General features: G+C 43.7%; 1 protein-coding gene across 3 annotated transcripts in view; it reads left to right on the top strand.

The window, feature by feature from the left end:
• The first annotated feature begins 5,067 nt into the window (after positions 1–5,067).
• LOC126458486 (leucine-rich repeat protein SHOC-2-like) overlaps positions 5,068–22,034 on the top strand; it is a 180,679-nt gene continuing 163,712 nt past the window's right edge. For 2 of the 3 annotated variants that reach the window (XR_007585642.1, XM_050095578.1), the window contains exon 1: positions 5,068–5,208. The gene's annotated coding sequence lies outside the window, so the exon portion shown is untranslated. Of the gene's footprint in view, positions 5,209–10,591; positions 10,732–22,034 lie in introns of those variants that run through there. The other variant, XR_007585643.1, reaches the window with a different exon arrangement.

The following is a 22,034-nucleotide window of genomic DNA, read 5'->3' on the forward strand; positions in this document are numbered from 1 at the left end:
ACGGTTGTCTACCGTCCAGAACGACGACGTCCTCGGAAAGAGGATGGAAAACTGAAGACTCAGACTACAAAGTTTCAGGTGAGAGTAGACAGCGTGAAAGTTCCTGTGTCATCCCAGTTTTTTAGAGCTCAGTTCGGTATGGGAACAACTCGACTTAATACCATTGCTCCCACAGTAGTTGCCGGCCGGAGTGGCCGTGCGGTTCTAGGCGCTACAGTCTGGAGCCGAGCGACCGCTCCGGTCGCAGGTTCGAATCCTGTCTCGGGCATGGATGTATGTGATGTCCTTAGGTTAGTTAGGTTTAATTAGTTCTAAGTTCCAGGCGACTGATGACCTCAGAAGTTAAGTCGCATAGTGCTCAGAGCCATTTCAACCACTTTTTCCACAGTAGTTGCTGGTAATATCATTTGTGAAAAAAGAGGAAGGGACTGCAGAACAAAACAAAACTTTGCAAACAAAGATAGTGTGATAAAAATGTGTGAAATCTTATGGGACTTAACTGCTAAGGTCATCAGTCCCAAAGACAGTGTGATACAACTCATCGCAAATTTGAAGGCCAGAGAAAGTAACTATAGCAGACATAGAAGTAAAAGGCTGTATCTATCTTCAGACTTAAATATCACAAAACTTTTTAAAATGTATAATAAAGTGTTCCTGATTCATTAAAAATAAAAAAGTGGTTCTTCAGCAACATATGCTCAAAAAATGTAATTTGGGGTTTGGTGATCCTGCAATAGATGTTTGTAGTTACTGCTGTAGAATGAAACATGAGATAAAACTAACTAAAAAGTTCGTCAAATGACAAAGGGCGTGAGCAGAGCTTGCTGCTCATAAAATGAGAACTAAACGGTTTTACAAAATTGTGAAAGAGGAATTGCCAAGTAACTTGAGTTTATGCCTTGATCTGCAGCAAGTCCAACCCCTGCCAAAACTCGCTATTGGTGAGGGTTATTACGCATGGCAACTGTCATATTATGCTCTCGGTATTACAGATACTGACAAATAAGCCTCCAGACTTTTACTGCTGCACTGAAGACCAGGCTGGCAGAGGTTCAAACTCAGTGGCTTTAGGCTTAATAGACGCTCTGAATAAGCATAGATATGAAGAAAATACTTCAACAATAAAACTATTTTGTGACGGCTGCGTTAGACAAAGCAGGAACGCCCATGTGGATCATTCTCGCCACTGGTGGCTGTTTCGTAAGTTGGAACTTAAATAGTGGCAACATTGCTATGGAGACACAATGCAATTGAATCTACTATTGTCGCTGATAGCACACTTGTTGACATACCTACCTTACCTCCGAGCAAATCGACTCGCCCGTCCCACGTCATCGGCGTGCGCACATTCTAGGGAAACACAGTCGCTTGTTAGCGAGCGGTTTAACGTAACGGTGTCACTATGTTTTCGAAACAGGAACAACGGAGTTGGATCAAGATTGAATGTACCAGAGGTCGTACAGCATGACAGTGTAAAGGCGTGCGGGGAATCGGCATTGCCATATAAAACAGTGGCACGTTGGGTAAAAGCCTTCAACGAAGGTCGGCAAACTGTGGCAGACACGCATTGAGCAGGTCGTCCTAGCGTCTCTGAAGAAGTAGTGCATGCTGTTGCCGCGTTAGTGGACAGTGATCGACGCCATAGGATTCGTGAGCTCGCCCACGAAACCGGATTAGCGCATACGACTGTGCTTCGCATCCTGAAGGAACGCCTGGGCATGCGAAAAATTGCATCACGATGGGTTCCACATGACATGACGGAAATGCAGAAATGGATGAGTTACGACGCTGCTCAGACGCACTTGGAGCGCTATGAGCCCGGAGGAGAGGCTTTCTTACGCCGTATCGTAACACTGGATGAGACATGGGCCACATCGTACGAGCCAAAACTGAAGCGCCAATCCAACGAATGGCGTCATGTGGGTCGCCGCGAAAATCGAAAGTGTGTCAGAGCCCCAGTATGGTGAGAGTTATAGTGATTCTCGTGAACGACTGTGATTGTGTTATCCTAACGCATTACGTTCCTCCATGGCAGACCGTCAATGCACAGTATTACTGTTCGTTTTTGGAGCATCACATGCGACCAGATTTGCGAAAGAAGCGACAACACTTTCTGCGCAACCCACCCATCATTTTGCACGGCAATGCGCTGGCGCATACAGCGCAGGCTGTGGCTGCTCTGTTCGGTCGATGGGACTGGGAGGTACTATACCATCCACCATACAACCAGGACTTAAGTCCTTGTGACTTTGATTTGATTCCGAAGATGAAGGAACCACTTCGTGGCATTCGCTTCAGTACTTTTCCAGAGGTTAGACTGGCAGTAGACCGCTCCATTCGCACCATCAGCAGGACAGGCTCTGCTAATGGTATACTAGCCTTCACATCGCTGGCAGCGGGTTCTACACAACGCTGGTGACTACTTTGAAGGACAGTAACAGATGCAAACATGTAACTCTTTTGTATCGGTTGTGAATAAATAGTTGCCACTATTTAAGTTACAACCCAAGGAAAAAGATCTCCAGACTCAGTAAAGGAGATAGCATTACGTTTCCAATGTGTGGTCACTCCTACTCAGATGCAGATCGACTTTTTGGTACTGTAAAAAAAAAGCCTTCGGGAGCAATCTGAAATACTAACTCTTGAAGAATCTCACAGGATTTATCAGAGAATTGGGAATGTTCAAAGACTAGGAATAGACTGAGATGTTCTGAACTTCAAGGACCTCTGCCACAATTTTAGGAAGCCAGTGGGCACAAGAGACATGAAACGGGCTATAATCAAAAAGAAATTTAAGGGGAAAAGAATCCATGTTGTTTTTAGGATGGAGCCTCCATATGGTTTGGATAATCTGTCGAAAATTTATATGACCTTGCTAAAAAGAGGTGTAGCAACAGATCACATCTGTCACCCAAATACTGTCAGTCTGGAACATCCAATAAAATCATAAATAAAGGATGATTTATTCGACCTTCTGAAACAACGATTTGGTAATAGTTGGAATGAGGATGATTCCTTAAAATTTCATGTTGACTTATTGATGTCCAAAATATGATTTTCTTTTCAATATCTCGCAAAAATGAATTTTACAATTATTTTAAAATAATAAATTAATTAAAGTGCGAACAGAATTATTAATAATTTCAATTTAATTGCTTACAATAGGTTTAGATAATTTTGAGAAAAACAATGTATATCATAACTTGCAAGTTCGATAAGAATTACGGTTGTACTCTTTAACAATGCTTGAAAATGGCATGCTTAATTTTAATTTTGAGTGAGTGATTAAAGAATATAGCATTTGTAAATTTGCTACAAAAGACAATAAGTAAACAGTTATAGTAAGCAACCATTCGTCAAATGACTAATTTTAATTGTTTTCTTACAACAACAACTGGACACTTGTTCCTGTTTCATTTGTGTTGCGTCTCATTGATGTAAACAAAAGACAAAGATTGGATTCTTGTTTTTTATTATGTAAATTGGTTTAAAAACAGATTATGTCCATTCGGCTGGTGCAAAACGAGAAAAATCCATAGATTTCTAAAATTCCGTTGGCAACACTGCCTATAAGTAAGGAGTGAGATTTGTCACACTCATTCCAAACTTCTAACTTCTTGAAGCTTAATAAATTATCATACACAAATCCCAATTTACTCCACAACCTTGCCTATTTGTTTTTTGCGCGTCCTATAAAATTTTTATTTGTAGACTAATTGGGTTTTGAAAAGTTGCTTCTCAAATATAATGTTTCACAGTTACACTTATGTAAAAATCTTTTATAAAATAAAATACAAATGACACATTGAAAGATAATTGAACTTCACATAACGACAAAAATCTCCCATAAGTATTTCACAGTTTCTGGAATAATCACTGAATTGTTTTTTTTCTGAAATGTGAAATAAATAGTTCAAACTACTATATACAAGTCGCCAGTTACTAGCTAACGAAATGTTTTTCCAGCCTTATCGCAGCATTTGCCGAAGTAGAAAAATAAAATCTCGCTGTGACCAGCCGAAATTTTCAAGCAAAACGTTGTCGTTGCTTCGTATTTCTTATACCTTCGTATTTGGATACTTTACCTACAGTCGCTTTCACGTTTTCTTTTTCTGTCGCCTTTCCAACACAATAACAGCAGCACAATATCCCAAGCAAAGAAGAGGATTCACAGCAGGCTGCTTGCGCAATCAGGCGATGTGTGGACACAGGAACACCCATGCGCACATGCGTTTTTCCGCAATATTTTGTGCATGCCCTTTATTTCCCATGAGTCTGCAATTATGCACGAGCAAAGTGGTATCTTGTGGAATAGCTTAAGACTTTGCTCCCTACTTCTGGCAACATCCGGTATGCTACAGCACTATCTCCAGCTAATTACAGCGTTACTCAACTGTGAAAGCGATGGTGTTGGTATTGCCTAGTATGTTGGCATTCCCACAGTCTCCCCCAACGTAACTAAAAACCCTGCTCTAGACGTGGGAGGGGGGGGGGGAGAGTAGGCAAGTGGGGCTGTTGCCACCACCACTCCCTGCCCGGCCCATCCCCCATGCGCGGATGGCTACGAATTAACATCTGTTATGTCCTAGACTCAGCAAGAAACAAAACAGCAACATAACTGCTTCAACTACACTACAGCCACAAGTGTTGAATAACTTCCGTTCCATGTTGTGCAAATTAATGAGGTAGGAAGCGGACCCGTTATATTGTTGTAATACTAAGTATTTGCTGTTTTCCACACAACACAGTCTGATAGAACGTCGAAGTCGGCGGTAGTACTTAATGACGATACAGTCTGCAACTCGGTTCCCAGAATGATAATGTGTAAAAAATATTGCCGTCAAAATGTGAAATGTTGTGGAGTGGTAGTTAGGATACTCTGTCTTCTGTTTCTTACCAGTGGTTGCCTGGATCGGAAGTGTAATGGCGCCGACACTATATTTATCCTAGGGCGGTGCGGTCGGGAGGTTTTGGCAACCACTGGACTCACGACGGAGAGGTGAAAACGGCGATGGAGAGGGGCAGGCGGCGTAACCCCCCCCCCCCCCCCCCCCCAACCGACTACCTTGTGGGAAATATGCCAAGGCGACGACGGATTCAGATGTTATGTGCTGTGGACCACGATGATTAATGAAAGAATGAGTTGATAGCGACAGTGGTTACAGATACAATTTGAAAGAGTTGCCGATTTCGTCTTGCGGGAAAAAGGTAAGTTTAGACTAACCGCTCCCAGAGATTTGTTTGTTCATTTCCACTGAGAATGAGTTTTACGTCGTTTAGCGGTCCACTGCAACATGTTGCTAGAAGACACTTAATGAGTATCCCATTTCCATTTCAGCAATTTTAGCTACGCCATTAAGGTGTAATTGTTTCATGTTTGTCGTGGCATTAATCGAGGTTTTAGACTGGATTTGCAATCTTCTTAGGGGACCTTTGTTCTATTTTTCTTGATATCTCTCCGGACAGGGTACGATTTCAGAGAAAGTGTTCACAGCGAGGATATTTTTGAGAATCGTTATTTTCCCTGCCGTTGTAGTCGCCTTGCCACCGAGAAGCCGTCGCACATTTTACATTCCTCAGAGCCAGAGATGGTTTATCCATATAGCACATGCTGTACACGGCCGCTTTGCCCCGTTTTGCGGGACAAAAGTTAACAGTTGGTAGTTTTGAAATGAAAATAATACTACTGTTTAGGAGAATGTGCAAATGCTTGTCCTGTTTTTTTTTTTTTTTAAGTCACAGGAAATAACATGTCATTGACATAAAATTGACTGTATAATAGAACGTTTAATGAATTTGACCATCGCACTTATACTAAACGACATTTCTATTTTCTGCAAGAGTTTTATTTTTATGTTCTGTTCCACTCTGGCCTGCTGTGTATTATTACGAACTTCTGCCACTACACTGTCGAGTTACACCGTTTTCTTCCCGTTGTTCACACAGCTCGCCTAAAAATCGTTCGCGCCAAATGACATAGGCCGACAGGCGAAGCAACCAGACGATCATAAGAGCCACAAAGTGTGACAGCTATTCACATGAATTGAGGTTATTGACAATGTAGCTCACTTAGTGTCGTGTTTGCGATCCCGTTTTAGATTCCTTCCACCAATTTTAAGTTCTATCATTGTGTGGCACAAGTACATTTGTCAGCATGTTTCAACACATTCTTCTGAAGTTATCGTGTTTTAATGTTCAATCCATTCATAAATGCCGTATGTCGCAGTGTTAGGTTTCCAGCTTCCACAGCTAAAAAATCGGGCTTGCCCAACCATTTTGTGGCAATGTTTTGCCGTGTGACATAGTCTGTGGAATGCAGCGGCGGACAAACGTCGGTTCTGCTTATCGGTAACTGGACCAGTGGTAAAAAAATGAAAACTCTAGTAACCGTATTCTTCTTTCTTATTTAAGACAAGAGTAAGAAAACACAGTTTTATGACGGAGAGAAATTATTCGTCAAACGAAGGCTGAATAATCTGTTCGGACTTTTTGCGACAATGGTTCTCTTCTGCATTTACGAGATCATGTACGTCGTAAATGCTGGATATTTAAATTACGATTATCATGTGATACCAACAATTTACTACTAGGCAAGGGATTCAAAAAGCAAGGCCGTTGCTAGTTGTTTTGTTACCCTAGGCGAGAACTGAAAAATGACACCCCCTCCTTTTTACTATCATCGCTCTCCCCATATCCACCTCCCCTCCTCCACCACCAACATCAACGGTACAATGCAGATCTCCTATTACACTTTTAGTGATTAACCTGAGATGACCAGACGTCGTCATTTTCTGGGGACACTCCTCAGTTTTCATGTTTTTACTTAATGCCTTTAAAACAAATTGAGAACAACAAACGTCCTCACTACTTTTTTTTGTCCTCAGTTCTTGAAGTTTCCCATAGTAATCGAAACAGGAAGAATGTGCTGAACGTCTTAAACTAGAACTTAACTGAAAAACCGGAGCAGCCAAATTTGGCATCAATTACTTATTTTATTTAATGTGTAGGTTATACTAAAACAAGCGCTTGCAACCACAAGGCACACAATTTCTGCTGTTATATTCCGTCGATAATCAAGTCGCGACACTCCCTTGCTTGTTATTATTTGCGCGTACGTCAAATTTTAAGAAAACGATAGCTAATTTATTTCATGAGAGACAATGGTAATTCTTTTCTTGTGCTATGTGCCTTGAGTGTTACACACTCAGAGACATACTAACAGATGGACACAAGCTCATTTTTATGCATGTACAGGACATACTTTTTACTTCTTTTCGATATCAATAAATGGAAAAGAGCCATAGTTGCAGATTTCACTTTTATTTACTTCATGATTAGTTTCGGGTCGAGATCCATTTTCAAATCATTCCGATAATCAAAATTGTATTTCCCAAAATGTAAGAACCATGTCAAGATAACAAACATAGACACATCAAGAAAAGTTTTGCTTCACCTCGGTTCCGAGAGTTCCCGTACCTGTACAGAAAATTGGAATAGAGATCAACATAAACATCATTTCCGCCCTTTTTATTGCTCATGAAAACCACACATTGCGTGTTGTACCACCATACAGCGAGACCTACAGAGGTGGTGGTCCAGACTGCTGTACACACCGGTACCTCTCACACCCAGTAGCACGCCCTCTTGCATTGATACATGTCTATATTCGTCGTGGCATACTATCCACAAGTTCATCGAGGCACTGTTGATCCAGATTCTCCCATTCCTCAACGGCGATTCGGCGTAGATCCCTCAGAGTGGTTGGTGGGTCACGTCGTCCATAAACAGCCCTTGTCAGTCCATCCCAGGCATGTTCGATAGGGTTCATGTCTGGAGAACATGCTGGCCACTGTAGTCGAGCGTTGTCGTTATCCTGAAGGAAGTCATTCACAAGATGTGCTCGATGGGGGCGCGAATTGTCGTCCATAAAGACGAATGTCTCGCCAGTATGCTGCCGAAATTTTTATAGAGGCGCAAACCGTGTTCAGGAAGGATAGATTAAATAAAGTAGGTGGTGGTGTGTTTGTGTCTGTTGGTAGTAGTTCATCTTGTAGTGACGTTGAAATAGAGAGTTCCTGCGAATTACTATGGGTAGAGGTTATACTCAACAGCCGTATCAAAATAATAATTGGCTCCTTCTACCGACCCCCCGACTCAGATGACGTAATAGCTGAACGCGTCAAAGAAAACTTGAATCTCATTGCAAATAAGTACCCCACTCATACAGTTATAATTGGTGGAGACTTCAATCTACCCTCGATTTGTTGGCGAAAATACATGTTCAAAGCCGATGGTAGACAGAAAACATCTTCCGAAATTGTACTAAATGCTTTATCTGAGAATTACTTTGAACAATTAGTTCATGAGCCCACACGGATTGTAAATGGTCGCGAAAACACACTTGACCTCTTAGCCACAAATAATCGTGATCTAATAGAGAGCGTCATGGCGGATACAGGGATTAGTGAACACAAGGTCATTGTAGCGAGGCTCAAAACCATATCAATCAAAACAACTAAAAATAAACGCAAAATATATCTATTTAAAACAGCAGATAAAAATTCACTTGATGCCTTCCTAAGAGAGAGTCTCCACTCCTTCCAAGCTAAGTATATAAGTGTAGACCAGATATGGCTCTTATTCAAAGATACAGTATCTAGAGCAATAGATAGATTCATACCGCGTAAGTTAATAAGCGACGGGACTGATCCACCACGTTGCACAAAACACTTCAGAACACTGTTGCAGAAGCAACGAAAAAAGCATGCCAAATTCAGAAAAACGCAAAACCCCAGGATTGGCTAAGTCCCACGGAAGCTCGAAATTTAGTGCGGACGTCAATGCGAGACGTTTTTAATAGTTTTCACAATGAAATATTGTCTCAAATTATGGTAGAAAACCCAAAGAGATTCTGGTCGTATGTAAAGTACACCAGTGGCAGTCAATACCGTCGCTGCGCGATAGCGATGGAAATGTTACCGATGATTGTGCCACGAAAGCGGAGTTACTAAATACAGTTTTCCGTAATTCCTTCACGAAATAAGACGAAGTAAATATTCCAGAATTCGAAACCAGAACAGCTGTTAGCATGTGTGACATAAAAGTAGATATCTTAGGCGTTGCGAAACAACTCAAATCACTTAAGAAAGGCAAGTCTTCCGGTCCAGATGGTATACCAATCAGGTTCCTCTCAGAGTATGCAGACACAATAGCGCCTTTCTTAGCAATCATATACAACCGCTCACTTGACGAAAGGTCTGTTCCTAAAGACTGGAAAGTAGCACAGGTCACACCAATATTCAAGAAAGAAAATAGGAGTAACCCATTGAATTACAGACCCATATCACTGACCTCAATTTGCAGTAGGAGTTTGGAGCATATACTGTACTCGAACATTATGAACCACCTTGAAGAAAATGACTTATTGATACATAACCAACACGGATTCAGAAAATATCGTTCTTGTGCAACGCAGCTAGCTCTTTATTCCCATGAAGTAATGAGTGCTGTCGACAAGGGATCTCAGATATTCCTAGATTTCCGGAAGGCTTTTGATACCGTTCCTCACAAGCGACTATTAATCAAATTGCGTGAATATGAAGTATCGTCTCAGTTGCGTGACTGGATTCGTGATTTCCTCCCAGAGAGGTGACAGTTCGTAGTGAAAGACGGTAAATCATCGAGTAGAACAGAAATGATATCTGGCGTTCTACAAGGTAGTGTCATAGGCCCTCTGCTGTTCCTGATTTATATAAGTGATCTAGATGATGATCTAGATGATAATCTGCTTGCAGATGACGCTGTAATTTACCGTCTAGTTAAATCATCAGACGATCAATTCCAATTACAAAATGATTAGAGAATATTTCTGTATGGTGAGAAAAGTGGCAATTAGCACTAAACAAAGAAAAGTGCGAGGTCATCCACATGGGTACTAAAAGAAATCCGATAAATTTTGGGTGTATGATAAATCACACAAATCTAAGGGCTGTCAATTCGACTAAATACCTAGGGATCACAATTACGAGCAACTTAAATTGGAAATAAAATATGGCGTTTCAGTCTTCGATCGCTATACTTTATTTTCAGTTACCGGTTTCGGGCTAGCTGCCCATCTTCAGATCTGTTAGACAAAGTTAAAAATGTAATTAATAAAAGAGATACAGTTAGTGATAGAAACATCTTAGTTTACAAAAAGAAATTTTGGAACGTATTAAATGCCAACATACCATATATTGTAGTTACAGGTACAGAACACTCGGTTCGCTGTCATAAGTAAAGTAAGTTTCAATCTGTTAAAACCTTATATCGCAGTTTTTAAGAGTAACCTGATTGGTAACAGTAAAAAGTGCCCTCTACCTATAACAATTGTGCATCTGTTATTATTTTACCGTATATATTAATGGCGAATATTCTTTTTAATAAAACAATTTTTAAGGCAATAACATATGAATAATCTTTTTTGAGTGGACCATGAAACGAAAACTTTACACTAATTTAAAATTTCTTTTTAAAGAAACATAAAATATAATTAAAATGTAGATATTGTTTCGAAAATGTGCGTTTCCTCTTCTTTGTTTTGATTGGTGGTGGAGTGGATTTCCCTACGTCAGAACGTATACAACACCACGCCGAGTCCTCTTCCGCCGCGCCCAATCACCTCGCCGCCAGTACGCTGAGGGCCGTTCCGCTGCAGCTGTTTCTTACTGGGGCGTGCTGTTGCTTTCAAGAGTAAGCCTAAAACAGGTCTTTAAAAATCTCATAATAATTCCTGTGCATAAAATCACTTTGCTCATTAAGTAGTAGGCCTGGGGTTTTTCTTTGATGAGCGTATATTTCAATCTCTTCGAGCACGTTGAGATAGAGACTTTTTGGAGCTTTATGTAGCACCTCCATTTGTTCATTTATATTACTCACTTCATGTCTATTCTCTTTTACATGTGTTCCAAATGCTGTTTGATTGCTATGACTGCAATGTCCCCTGTATCGAATTTCAAAATTCCGCCCTGTTTGTCCTATATAATAACTGTCACATTCAGCACATTTAATCTTATATACTCCGGAATGATTGTATTTCATTTGTTTTGTCGTTGCTGGTTTATGTCTTAGTCTATGAGCCATTTGCCCTTCGTTCTGAAATGCCACTGCGATGTTTTTTGGAAAGCATTTAGCAATTCTTTCCGACACACGCCCTTTGTATGTCAGGGTGACATACTTCTTAACTTTAATTCTCCTAGAATCGCTACTGATACCCACGGATTTGTTTTTGATCTTGTTAAACATACGTGTAACATCTTCTGTCCTGTATCCATTAGCTGCTGCTACTTGCTTAATAATACCTAGTTCTTTCTGCAACTCATCTTCCTTTAGTGGCAGCCTGAGGGCTCTGTTGCACATTGCATGAAAGTACGCTCTTTTATGCAGTGCCGGGTGGTGCGACGTCGCTACTATGATGTTGTCGGAGCAAGTGTCTTTTCTATAGACGCCGAAAACGTGCCTGCCTCCCTCCTTTCTGACGGTCAAATCTAAATGGTTAATCGCCCCATTGTTTTCCATTTCTAGTGTGAATTGAATTTTTGGATGCTGTTCGTTTAAAACTTTAGTCATTTCCTCTACGTCTTCTTTTTTCCCTTTGAATAATAAAAGTGTCGTCAACATACCGTCTGTAATAAATTAACTTCTCCTTAATTTCTGGAAAAGAGCTAAAAACTTTGTTCTCAAAGTCATTCATAAAAATTTCAGCTAAAATGCCTGATAGACTGTTTCCCGTAGCTAAACCTTCATCTTGAATAAAAACTTTATCGTTAAAGATAAAACTATTAAAACTCAATGTGAACTCTAGCATATCCACGAGTTCGACGATTTCACCCATGCTCATTGACCTATTTTTTATCAGGTTTTTCCTTATAATTTGCAAAGTTTCTGGTATTGGTATATTAGTGTAGAGGTTCACGACGTCCAATGAGGCTAGGACTGCATCCTCTGGGATTGCAATGTCCTTCACTTCGTTCGCGAAACACACTATTTTTTACGTTGTAAACTTGCTCGTATTTATACGCAGATTTTAACTTACGGTACAAAGCCCTATTCAATAGCTCATTGACGTCTTCTTTCCCATTACAAATAACACGCATTGGTTTGTTCTCTTTGTGCAATTTTATTTGCCCTCTTGCTTTGCGAAAAAAGCATGCCAAATTTAAAAGAACGCAAAATCCCCAAGACTGGCAAAGTTTTGCAGAATTTCCGAAATATAGCGCGTACGTCAATGCGAGATGCTTTTAATAATTTCTACAACGAAATTATGTCTCGAAATCTGGTAGAAAACCCAAAGGGATTCTGATCACACATAAAGCACACCAGTGGCAAGACGGAGTCAGTACTTTCACTGCGCGATGGGAACGGTGAAGTCACTGATGACAGTGCCGCTAAAGCAGAGTTATTAAACACGGTTTTCCGAAACTCCTTCACCAAAGAAAACGAAGTAAAAATTATGAATTCCAATAATAATGGCCAAGATGAGAAACATAGAAGTAGATATCCTCGGTATAACAAAGCAGCTTAAATCACTTAAGAAAGCCAAGGCCTCCGGTCCAGATTGTATACCAGTCAGGTTCCTCTCAGAGTATGCTGATACAATTGCTCCATATTTAGCAGTTATATACAACCGCTCGCTCACAGAAAGATCCGTATCTAAAGACTGGAAAATTGCTCAAGTCACACCAATACGCAAAAAGGGAAGTAGGAATTACGGGCCCATATTACTAACGTCGATTTCCAGTAGGGTTTTGGAACAACATACTATATTCGAACATTACGAAGAACCTCGAAGAAAACGATTTATTGACACATAGCACGGATTCAGAAAATATCGTTCTTGCGAAACACAACTAGCTCTTTATACTCGTCATGTAATGTGTCAAATTGATTCCATATTTTTAGATTTCCAGAAGGCTTTCGACACCGTTCCTCACGAGCGTCTTTTAGCCAAACTGCGTGCCTACGGAATACCGCCTCAGTTGTGCGACTGGATTGATGATTTCCCATCAGAAAGGTCAGAGTTCGTAGTAACAGACGGAAAGTCATCGAGTAAAACAGAAGTAATATCTGGCGTTCCCCAAGGAAGTGATATAGGCCCTCTATTGTTCCTGATCTACACTCCTGGAAATGGAAAAAAGAACACATTGACACCGGTGTGTCAGACCCACCATACTTGCTCCGGACACTGCGAGAGGGCTGTACAAGCAATGATCACACGCACGGCACAGCGGACACACCAGGAACCGCGGTGTTGGCCGTCGAATGGCGCTAGCTGCGCAGCATTTGTGCACCGCCGCCGTCAGTGTCAGCCAGTTTGCCGTGGCATACGGAGCTCCATCGCAGTCTTTAACACTGGTAGCATGCCGCGACAGCGTGGACGTGAACCGTATGTGCAGTTGACGAACTTTGAGCGAGGGCGTATAGTGGGCATGCGGGAGGCCGTGTGGACGTACCGCCGAATTGCTCAACACGTGGGGCGTGAGGTCTCCACAGTACATCGATGTTGTCGCCAGTGGTCGGCGGAAGGTGCACGTGCCCGTCGACCTGGGACCGGACCGCAGCGACGCACGGATGCACGCCAAGACCGTAGGATCCTACGCAGTGCCGTAGGGGACCGCACCGCCACTTCCCAGCAAATTAGGGACACTGTTGCTCCTGGGGTATCGGCGAGGACCATTCGCAACCGTCTCCATGAAGCTGGGCTACGGTCCCGCACACCGTTAGGCCGTCTTCCGCTCACGCCCCAACATCGTGCAGCCCACCTCCAGTGGTGTCGCGACAGGCGTGAATGGAGGGACGAATGGAGACGTGTCGTCTTCAGCGATGAGAGTCGCTTCTGCCTTGGTGCCAATGATGGTCGTATGCGTGTTTGGCGCCGTGCAGGTGAGCGCCACAATCAGGACTACATACGACCGAGGCACACAGGGCCAACACCCGGCATCATGGTGTGGGGAGCGATCTCCTACACTGGCCGTACACCATGGTGATCGTCAAGGGGACACTGAATAGTGCACAGTACATCCAAACCGTCATCGAACCCATCGTTCTACCATTCCTAGACCGGCAAGGGAACTTGCTGTTCCAACAGGACAATGCACGTCCGCATGTATCCCGTGCCACCCAACGTGCTCTAGAAGGTGTAAGTCAACTACCCTGGCCAGCAAGATCTCCGGATCCGTCCCCCATTGAGCATGTTTGGGACTGGATGAAGCGTCGTCTCACGCGGTCTGCACGTCCAGCACGAACGCTGGTCCAACTGAGGCGCCAGGTGGAAATGGCATGGCAAGCCGTTCCACAGGACTACATCCAGCATCTCTACGATCGTCTCCATGGGAGAATAGCAGTCTGCATTGCTGCGAAAGGTGGATATACACTGTACTAGTGCCGACATTGTGCATGCTCTGTTGCCTGTGTCTATGTGCCTGTGGTTCTGTCAGTGTGATCATGTGATGTATCTGACCCCAGGAATGTGTCAATAAAGTTTCCCCTTCCTGGGACAATGAATTCACGGTGTTCTTATTTCAATTTCCAGGAGTGTATATTAACGACGTAGGAGACAATCTGACTGCCGTCTTAGATTGTTTGCAGATGATGCTGTCATTTACCGTCTTGTAAGGTCATCAGATGATCAAAATGACTTTCAAAATGATTTAGATAAGATATGTGTATAGTGCGAAAAGTGGCAATTGACCCTGAATAAAGAAAAGTGCGAAGTTATTCACATGAGCACTAAAAGAAATCAGCTAAATTTCGATTACGCGATAGGGATTACAATTACAAATAACGTAAATTGGAACGATCACATAGGTAGTGTTGTGGGTAGAGTAAACCAAAGACTGAGATTCAATGGCAGTACACTTAGAAGATGCAACAGGTCTACTAAAAAGACTGCTTACGCCACGCTTGTCCGCCCTATTCTGTAGTGTTGCTGTGCGGTGTAGGATCCTCTCAGGTGGGACTGACAGATGACATCGAAAAAGTACAAAGAAGAGCAGCTCGTTTTGTATTATCGCGAAATAGGGGAGATAGTGCCACAGACAGGTTACGTGAATTGGAGTGGCAATCATTAAAACCAAGGCGTTTTTTGTTGCGACGGGATCTTCTCATGAAATTTCAATCACCAGTTTTCTCCTCCGATTGCGGAAACATTCTGTTGGCACCCACATACATAGGGAGTAATGATCATCACGATAAAATAAATCAGGGCTCGCACGGAAAAATTTAAGTGCTCGTTTTTGCCGCGCGCCATTCGAGAGTGGAACGGTAGAGAGACTGCTTGAAGGTGGTTCGTTGAACCCTCTGCCAGGCACTTTATCGTGAATAGCAGAGTTATCACGTAGATTTATATGTTTGTTTCCGTTTCACATGTAGAAGCGGCTGCTTTAGTTTCCAGGTAGGTAGAGACAACGTGTTTACTTTCGTCAAAGTAAGTAAACACTAAGTAACTGTTCCGTGTTCTTTCGAGAACAACTCGGTGTTTTAATTTTTCCTCTTTCCAATTTCTTCTCCTTATTTGCTCAATTTCGTTCCCTGTTTGCTTTGAAATTAATTTTTTCCGCCCTATGCCGCCCCAAAATTTTGCCATTCTTGGCGGCCGCTTAGTCTTGCCTAGTCTACCATTGTACAAACGGCCCTGTCGGAAACTGATTTCCTCATTTTCGCTAGAGATTGGTTGCATCATTTAAGCCACCTACCTACCGTATTGGACCGACTTGAATTCGCAGTGACGCGTGGGTTTGCCACACAGTACCTCTGCGCTTTCTTCAGCGTGCTTTGTTCCTAGTTGAGTAGTGTAGTTCGTCACTATGCTGGCATTACCTATACCATTCGTTCCTTCTGGTGTGCTGTTTCTAAGTTAGTTGTTCGAGCAGTTGGATGTAAACAAGTAACGACAATTAGAATAGAAATCAGCGCAGGTTGTGTACACGGGTGGTCTGATAGGTAAAAGCAGACACTCGAAACAGGGGAATTGGTATCGAATCCCGGGTCTGACTCAAGCTTTCAGTTGTCGTATTGTAATAATTACTTCCGCATTTTTAGCGTTAAGGAACCACGTTATCTTTGATTTCAACATTTCGGTATTTGCAAAACGGTTTCCATGAGGTGAATTTGAGCAGGAGCCCACGTGCCTTATACGCAGACCGGTTGTGCCAGATCAGTCAGTGGTGCCGAATAGACTCAAGAGTTTAGAAAAATTCTCATATAGCGTTGAAAATGCTGAGCGCCCTTTGGAGACGTAAAATAAAGCATTTTATGCATTAGTAACATGCACTTCCGTGTTTGGAAACGCGTTGCATACTTCATACTATTACAAAGCTACAATGTTCCATTAATAATAACAATAATAATAATAATAGTGAGCAAGATGTATGAGACAGGCGAAATACCCTCAGACTTCAAGAAGAATATAATAATCCCAATCCCAAAGAAAGCAGCTGTTGACAGATGTGAAAATTACCGAACTATCAGTTTAATAAGCCACAGCTGCAAAATACTAACGCGAATTCTTTACAGACGAATGGAAAAACTGGTAGAAGCCGACCTCGGGGAAGATCTGTTTGGATGCCGTAGAAATGTTGTAACACGTGAGGCAGTACTGACCCAACGACTTACCTTAGAAAATAGATTAAGGAAAGGCAAACCTAAGTATCTAGCATTTGTAGACTTAGAGAAAGCGTTTGACAATGTTGACTGGAATACTCTCTTTCAAATTCTGAAGGTGGCAGGCGTTAAATACTGGGAGCAAAAGGCTATTTACAATTTGTACAGAAATCAGATGGCAGTTATAAGAGTCGAGGGGTATGAAAGGGAAGCAGTGATTGGGAAGGGAATGTAGCCTATCCCCGATGTTATTCAATCTGTATATTGAGCAATCAGTAAAGGAAACAAAAGAAAAATTCGGAGTAGGAATTAAAATCCATGGAGAAGAAATAAAAACTTTGAGGTTCGCCGATGACAGTAAAGGACCTGGAAGAGGTGCTGAACGAAATGGACAGTGTCTTGAGAGGAAGATATAAGATGAACATCAACAAAAGCAAAACGAGGATAATAGAGAGTAGTCGAATTAAATCGGGTGATGCTGCGGGAATTAGATTAGGAAATGAGAGGCTTAAAGTAGTAAATGAGTTTTGCAGTACACTAAATAGATTCAGAAGGATGTAGGTTGCAGTAGGTACTGGGAGATGAAGAAGCTTGCACAGGATAGAGCAGCATGGAGAGCTGCATCAAACCAGTCTCTGGACTGAAGACCACAACAACACATAATAATACTTTTATTTACAAATGAACTGGTAGAGTGGAATTTCAGCTTTGCTACTTGTAAAACAAGTTAACTCGACGGGCCTTCTTTTTCCCGAATCTTTCGATGATATCGTTCATGTATATCTGTTTTCAAGTATTCGCAGTACAGGTTTTTCAGTTGAGATACTAGCATGTGCTAGTAAGCAGTCCTGATCTATACTGTTTCTCAGACAAATTTTTACGTATTTTAAACATGAAAAACTCATTTGAACTGAAGCACTTGTTGCAGGAATGGTAGCAGTTAGACAAGCTAGTTTGAAAGTTTTTGGAATAACTTCTTCCATTTCACTCTCAATCATTCTTTTGGTAACATCTTCCAAAGTGACGGAGTGAAAGGTTTCTTGATGCTGCGAAGCAGATACAGTCTCCAGTTCTACTCACATATGCAGGAGATTCGAGGATGCGCTCAGGTTTGTAATAATGAGTCCACATCGTTTACATGGAAAACAATCGACTCGGTGGCCATCAGTAACAGGAGGTGGGTAGCACTGACAAAATGTGATCAGTGACTACAAGCAGGCAGCACTGGCGAACTGAGTAGCATCCCTAGTTTAAGAAAGAGTAGTTTATCACTATACGAAAATCTTGTTTCTCGTTGTATTACAATATTATCCAGTACCTTCGATGCATTCATCCATCATTTCAGCTGTATTCATTGATGCCCCAGCTTGAAAATTAGTCGAGTGTTTCGTGGAATTTAAAAAGTCGATTACTTTATCTTTATTTCTCAAGCTTTTCTTGTAAGCTATTCATTCTGATACAGCATTATTGCAAAACTGTGCACCATTATTTTTTCCTGAAGAATGTTGAAAAGTAGTTGAGTCTTTAAAAATATGCTTCGGAAAACAGAGAAAAGAAAAGCAAAGACAAAACCTAGGAGGCTATTTTTGAAACCACAGTCTTCTCTTGTAGTCGTTGCACTAAAGTCTGGACTGTCAATTTTTTCTTTAAAACCACACTTAGCCCCGGACGGATTTTGGTGAATGGCAGATATTATTTTGGCGCTACAGTTCCATATCGTTTCACTGTTCAAAGAAATGCGTTTACCAACAATTCTGTCGAGAACTGCTATGCGCTTCGAAGAGCGGCGAAAGAAAGCAGAGTTCCCCGAAGCATGGAATTCTTACCGGTTTTACACAGGAACAGCTTTCCTGTAAAACTAGATTTAAATGATGTGCAAAACGCTGCCTGAGACGGACGAAGACGGGTTTACAAGGTTCGCTAAAAAGTACACAGCCAGGGCAGTCGTGTTAGCAGCAGCAGCAGACAGGGTAAACACCGCCAACCGATTCAACAGCCTCCCTGACGCAACAACGAAGGCATCTGACACACAGCAGCAGACGAGTGCGCCCCCTCGCCGACCAGTTGTCATCCAGTGGGAGGGCACCTTCAAGGACTTCGAATCGAAGATAAAACAGGAGGTGAAGAGCACCTTCACGACGCCGACGGCAGACCGAGACCTGTACCACGTAATCACACGTGCTGTGGACGACTATCAAGGTGCGATGGAGATGACGAAGCACGGAGGACCCCTCTCTCATATCTATTCGTCTGAATCAGTGAAGACGTTGAAGGTGGTTTTTTAGAAACTGTCCATCAACACGGATCCCATCTACCTCCGGGAGCTGGTGGAAGAAAAGAGTTACATCATCCACACCATATCGCAGATGAAGTCACCCAGAGACAACAGTGACATGCCGCTCTTCTATGTCCTGGATGACAATCCTATACATAGGAAAATATTCCTGGAGAAGAGGGTGGGCAGCGCAGAAGTCACTGTGGAGAAATTACGGTGCAGAAGAGGACTTCCACAGTGCTTCAATTGCCAAGGAATCGACCATATCGCGAAGTATTGTCAGATGACGCCGCCCTGCGCCATATGCGAGGGAAACCACATCAGCAGGGAGTGCCCACTCCCCAAAACAGACTGTCCGACCTGCTGTAACTGCAGAGAGGCGCATGTTGCAAACTACAGGGGCTGCAAGGCATTTAGAGAGCAGCAGCCAGGGAGCGACCTGCTCCCTCCAGGCCTGTGCAAGCGGGCAAGAACATCGTTGTGGCTGACGCTACACACACGGCACTGACAATGGGACCAGCCCAGAGACTACTCGCCTGCCCCCTCCACCCCCTGGGACGTCCAAGGGCGCGGACGGTGGAAAGAGCAGTGGGTGCCAGCCGGAGCAGCACCAGCAGCAGAGCCGCCAGCCAGGGCAGGAAACCGGTGCAGTAGACGGGGATAGCGGCCCAACAACGAAACCTCCGCTTCTAAACCCGCCGAGCAAACCCTGCCTACACCGACGCATACAACGGAGACGCCAGCTGCGCCCAGCAAAGCTGCAGAGCTGTGCAAGATGCTGCAAGATTTTAAGCAGCTCATTCTGCAGCTTCCGCAGATGCTTCTATCTGCCCTGATTGCAGCCAACCAGGCCACCACCGCACGAGCAGCCCGTGCCCCACATCGTGGCTAACTCAGCAATACTGGGGCTAACCATTTGCATCTGGAATGCAAACAGCATTAGAGACCAAGTAGGCGAATTTTGGCAGTTTCAGTGTGATGAGGCCACGGACGTCTGCCTTGTCACGGAAACCTGGCTGAAACCAGGAGTGCATGTGCGGGCACTGAACTTCCAGTGCTACCACAATGACTGAGAGACGTTGGGTGGCGGAACAGCGGTGTATGTGAAGACATCACTACGCCACCATCCCTTCCAGCTGCCAGAGTTGACCACAGTAGAGGCTACTAGCTAGTGTCCTGGTCAACACTTCAGCAGGCCAGGATGGCTGCTGCAACTGCAACATTTTCACATGCTGCTGTCGGTGCAAGGCAACTTATTCATTAGTGGCGACTTCAATGCTAACACCTGGAATGGAACTCCTAGTGGGAGGAGGCTACTGTGAGTAGCCAAACAACATTATGCGATGGTGCTCGGGCCTTTTGACCCCACTCACCACCCCATTGTCCTAGACGTCGCGATCATCAAGGGTGCCGCACAAGACGCCATCGCCACCACACATGTGCTATTATCTAGCCACTGACGTAGTCGCACCACCGGAGGGCTGCAAGCAGTACTGCACTGATGCCTGAGACCATTTTCGGGACCACCTGGAGGAGACAATCGCTGCCATGTGCTACCTGCAGGCCGAGGGCACTGACGAGGCCCTTGCCACATTCACGTGCCTGACACACGAAAAAGCAGCAGCAGTCACACCGTGAAAACGAAGACGACCTTGGGAACACTCGAAACAACTCCCACCAAACATCCTCCAGGCCATCAGGGAGAAGAACGGCCTGTTCCGAGAGTGGCAGGTTACACGACAGCCGGCAGTGAAGGCCACAATCAAAAAAATGCGTTGCGAAATAGAAGACGGAACAGCCTGGAGGCTGACTAAGAGCATCCTACAACGACGCCAGCAAATCCCGCTGCTCCAGGTCGAGCGTGACGTCATCCTCGAATCTGAAGCTAAAGCCAGCGCGTTAGCGGACGCTTTCGCCGCCAATTTCACGCCGGTGAAGGACATCATGGACGAAGAACAAGTCCGCCTGCTGGAGCAGCGTCTCCTTGTGTTCCTGGTGCACAGAGAGGTGGACGATGTGATCGAACAAGTCACAGAAGAAGAGATCGCGCAGCAACTCGCGCGCCTGCAGACGACGAAGACAGGTGGTTGTAATGAACTGCCGAAGATGCTCCCACCGAAAGCTGTGTAGCAAGTGACGAGAGTCTTCAACCCCATGCTGAGGACTTACAACTTCCCATCTGTGTGGAAACCTGTGGAAGTTGTAGCAGTCCCCAAGGCAGGAAAAGACCTGCGGCTGGAGCAGAACCACCGACTGTTCAGCCTGTTGTCCACAGTTTCGAAGATATTCGAGAGGTTGTTTATCAAGAGGCTGTGGCGACCCATTAGAGAGGAAGGCCTGCTCCCTGACGAACAATTTGGCATCAGGAGGGCCACTCTAGACAGCAGCAGTTGCTTCGATTGATAGAGGAGGCGATGGGGGCGCTGGAACGTTGCGAGTATCTTGGGCCGGTACTGCTGGACGTTCTGAGGGCCTTCGACAGCCTGTGGCACGAGGGCCTTGTGTGTAAATTACAGTACTGGCCACTAACATTGCTACACCAAGAAGAAATGCAGATGATAAACGGGTATTCATTGGACAAATATATTGTACTAGAACTGTCATGTGATTACATTTTCACGAAATTTGGGTGCATAGATCCTGAGAAATCAGTACCCAGAACAACCACCTCTGGCCGTAATAACGGCCTTGATATGCCCGGGCATTGAGTCAAACAGAGCTTGGATGGCGTATACAGGTACAGTTGCCCATGCAGCTTCAACAAAATACCACAGTTCATCAAGATTAGTGACTGGCGTATTGTGAAGAGCCAGTTGCTCGGCCACCATTGACCAGACGTTTTCAGTTGGTGAGAGATCTGGAGAATGTGCTGGGCAGGGCAGCAGTCGAACATTTTCTGTATCCAGAAATGCCCGTACAGGACCTGCAACATGCGGTCGTGCATTATCCTGCTGAAATGTAGGGTTTCGCAGGGATCGAATCAAGGGTAGAGCCACGGGTCGTAACACATCTGAAATGTAACGTCCACTGTTCAAAGTGCCGTCAATGCGAACAAGAGGTGACCGAGATGTGTAACCAATGGCAGCCCATACCATCACATTAGGTGATATGTCAGTATGGC

The sequence above is a fragment of the Schistocerca serialis genome, chromosome 2, assembly GCF_023864345.2.
Source record: "Schistocerca serialis cubense isolate TAMUIC-IGC-003099 chromosome 2, iqSchSeri2.2, whole genome shotgun sequence".
NCBI lineage: Eukaryota > Metazoa > Arthropoda > Insecta > Orthoptera > Acrididae > Schistocerca > Schistocerca serialis.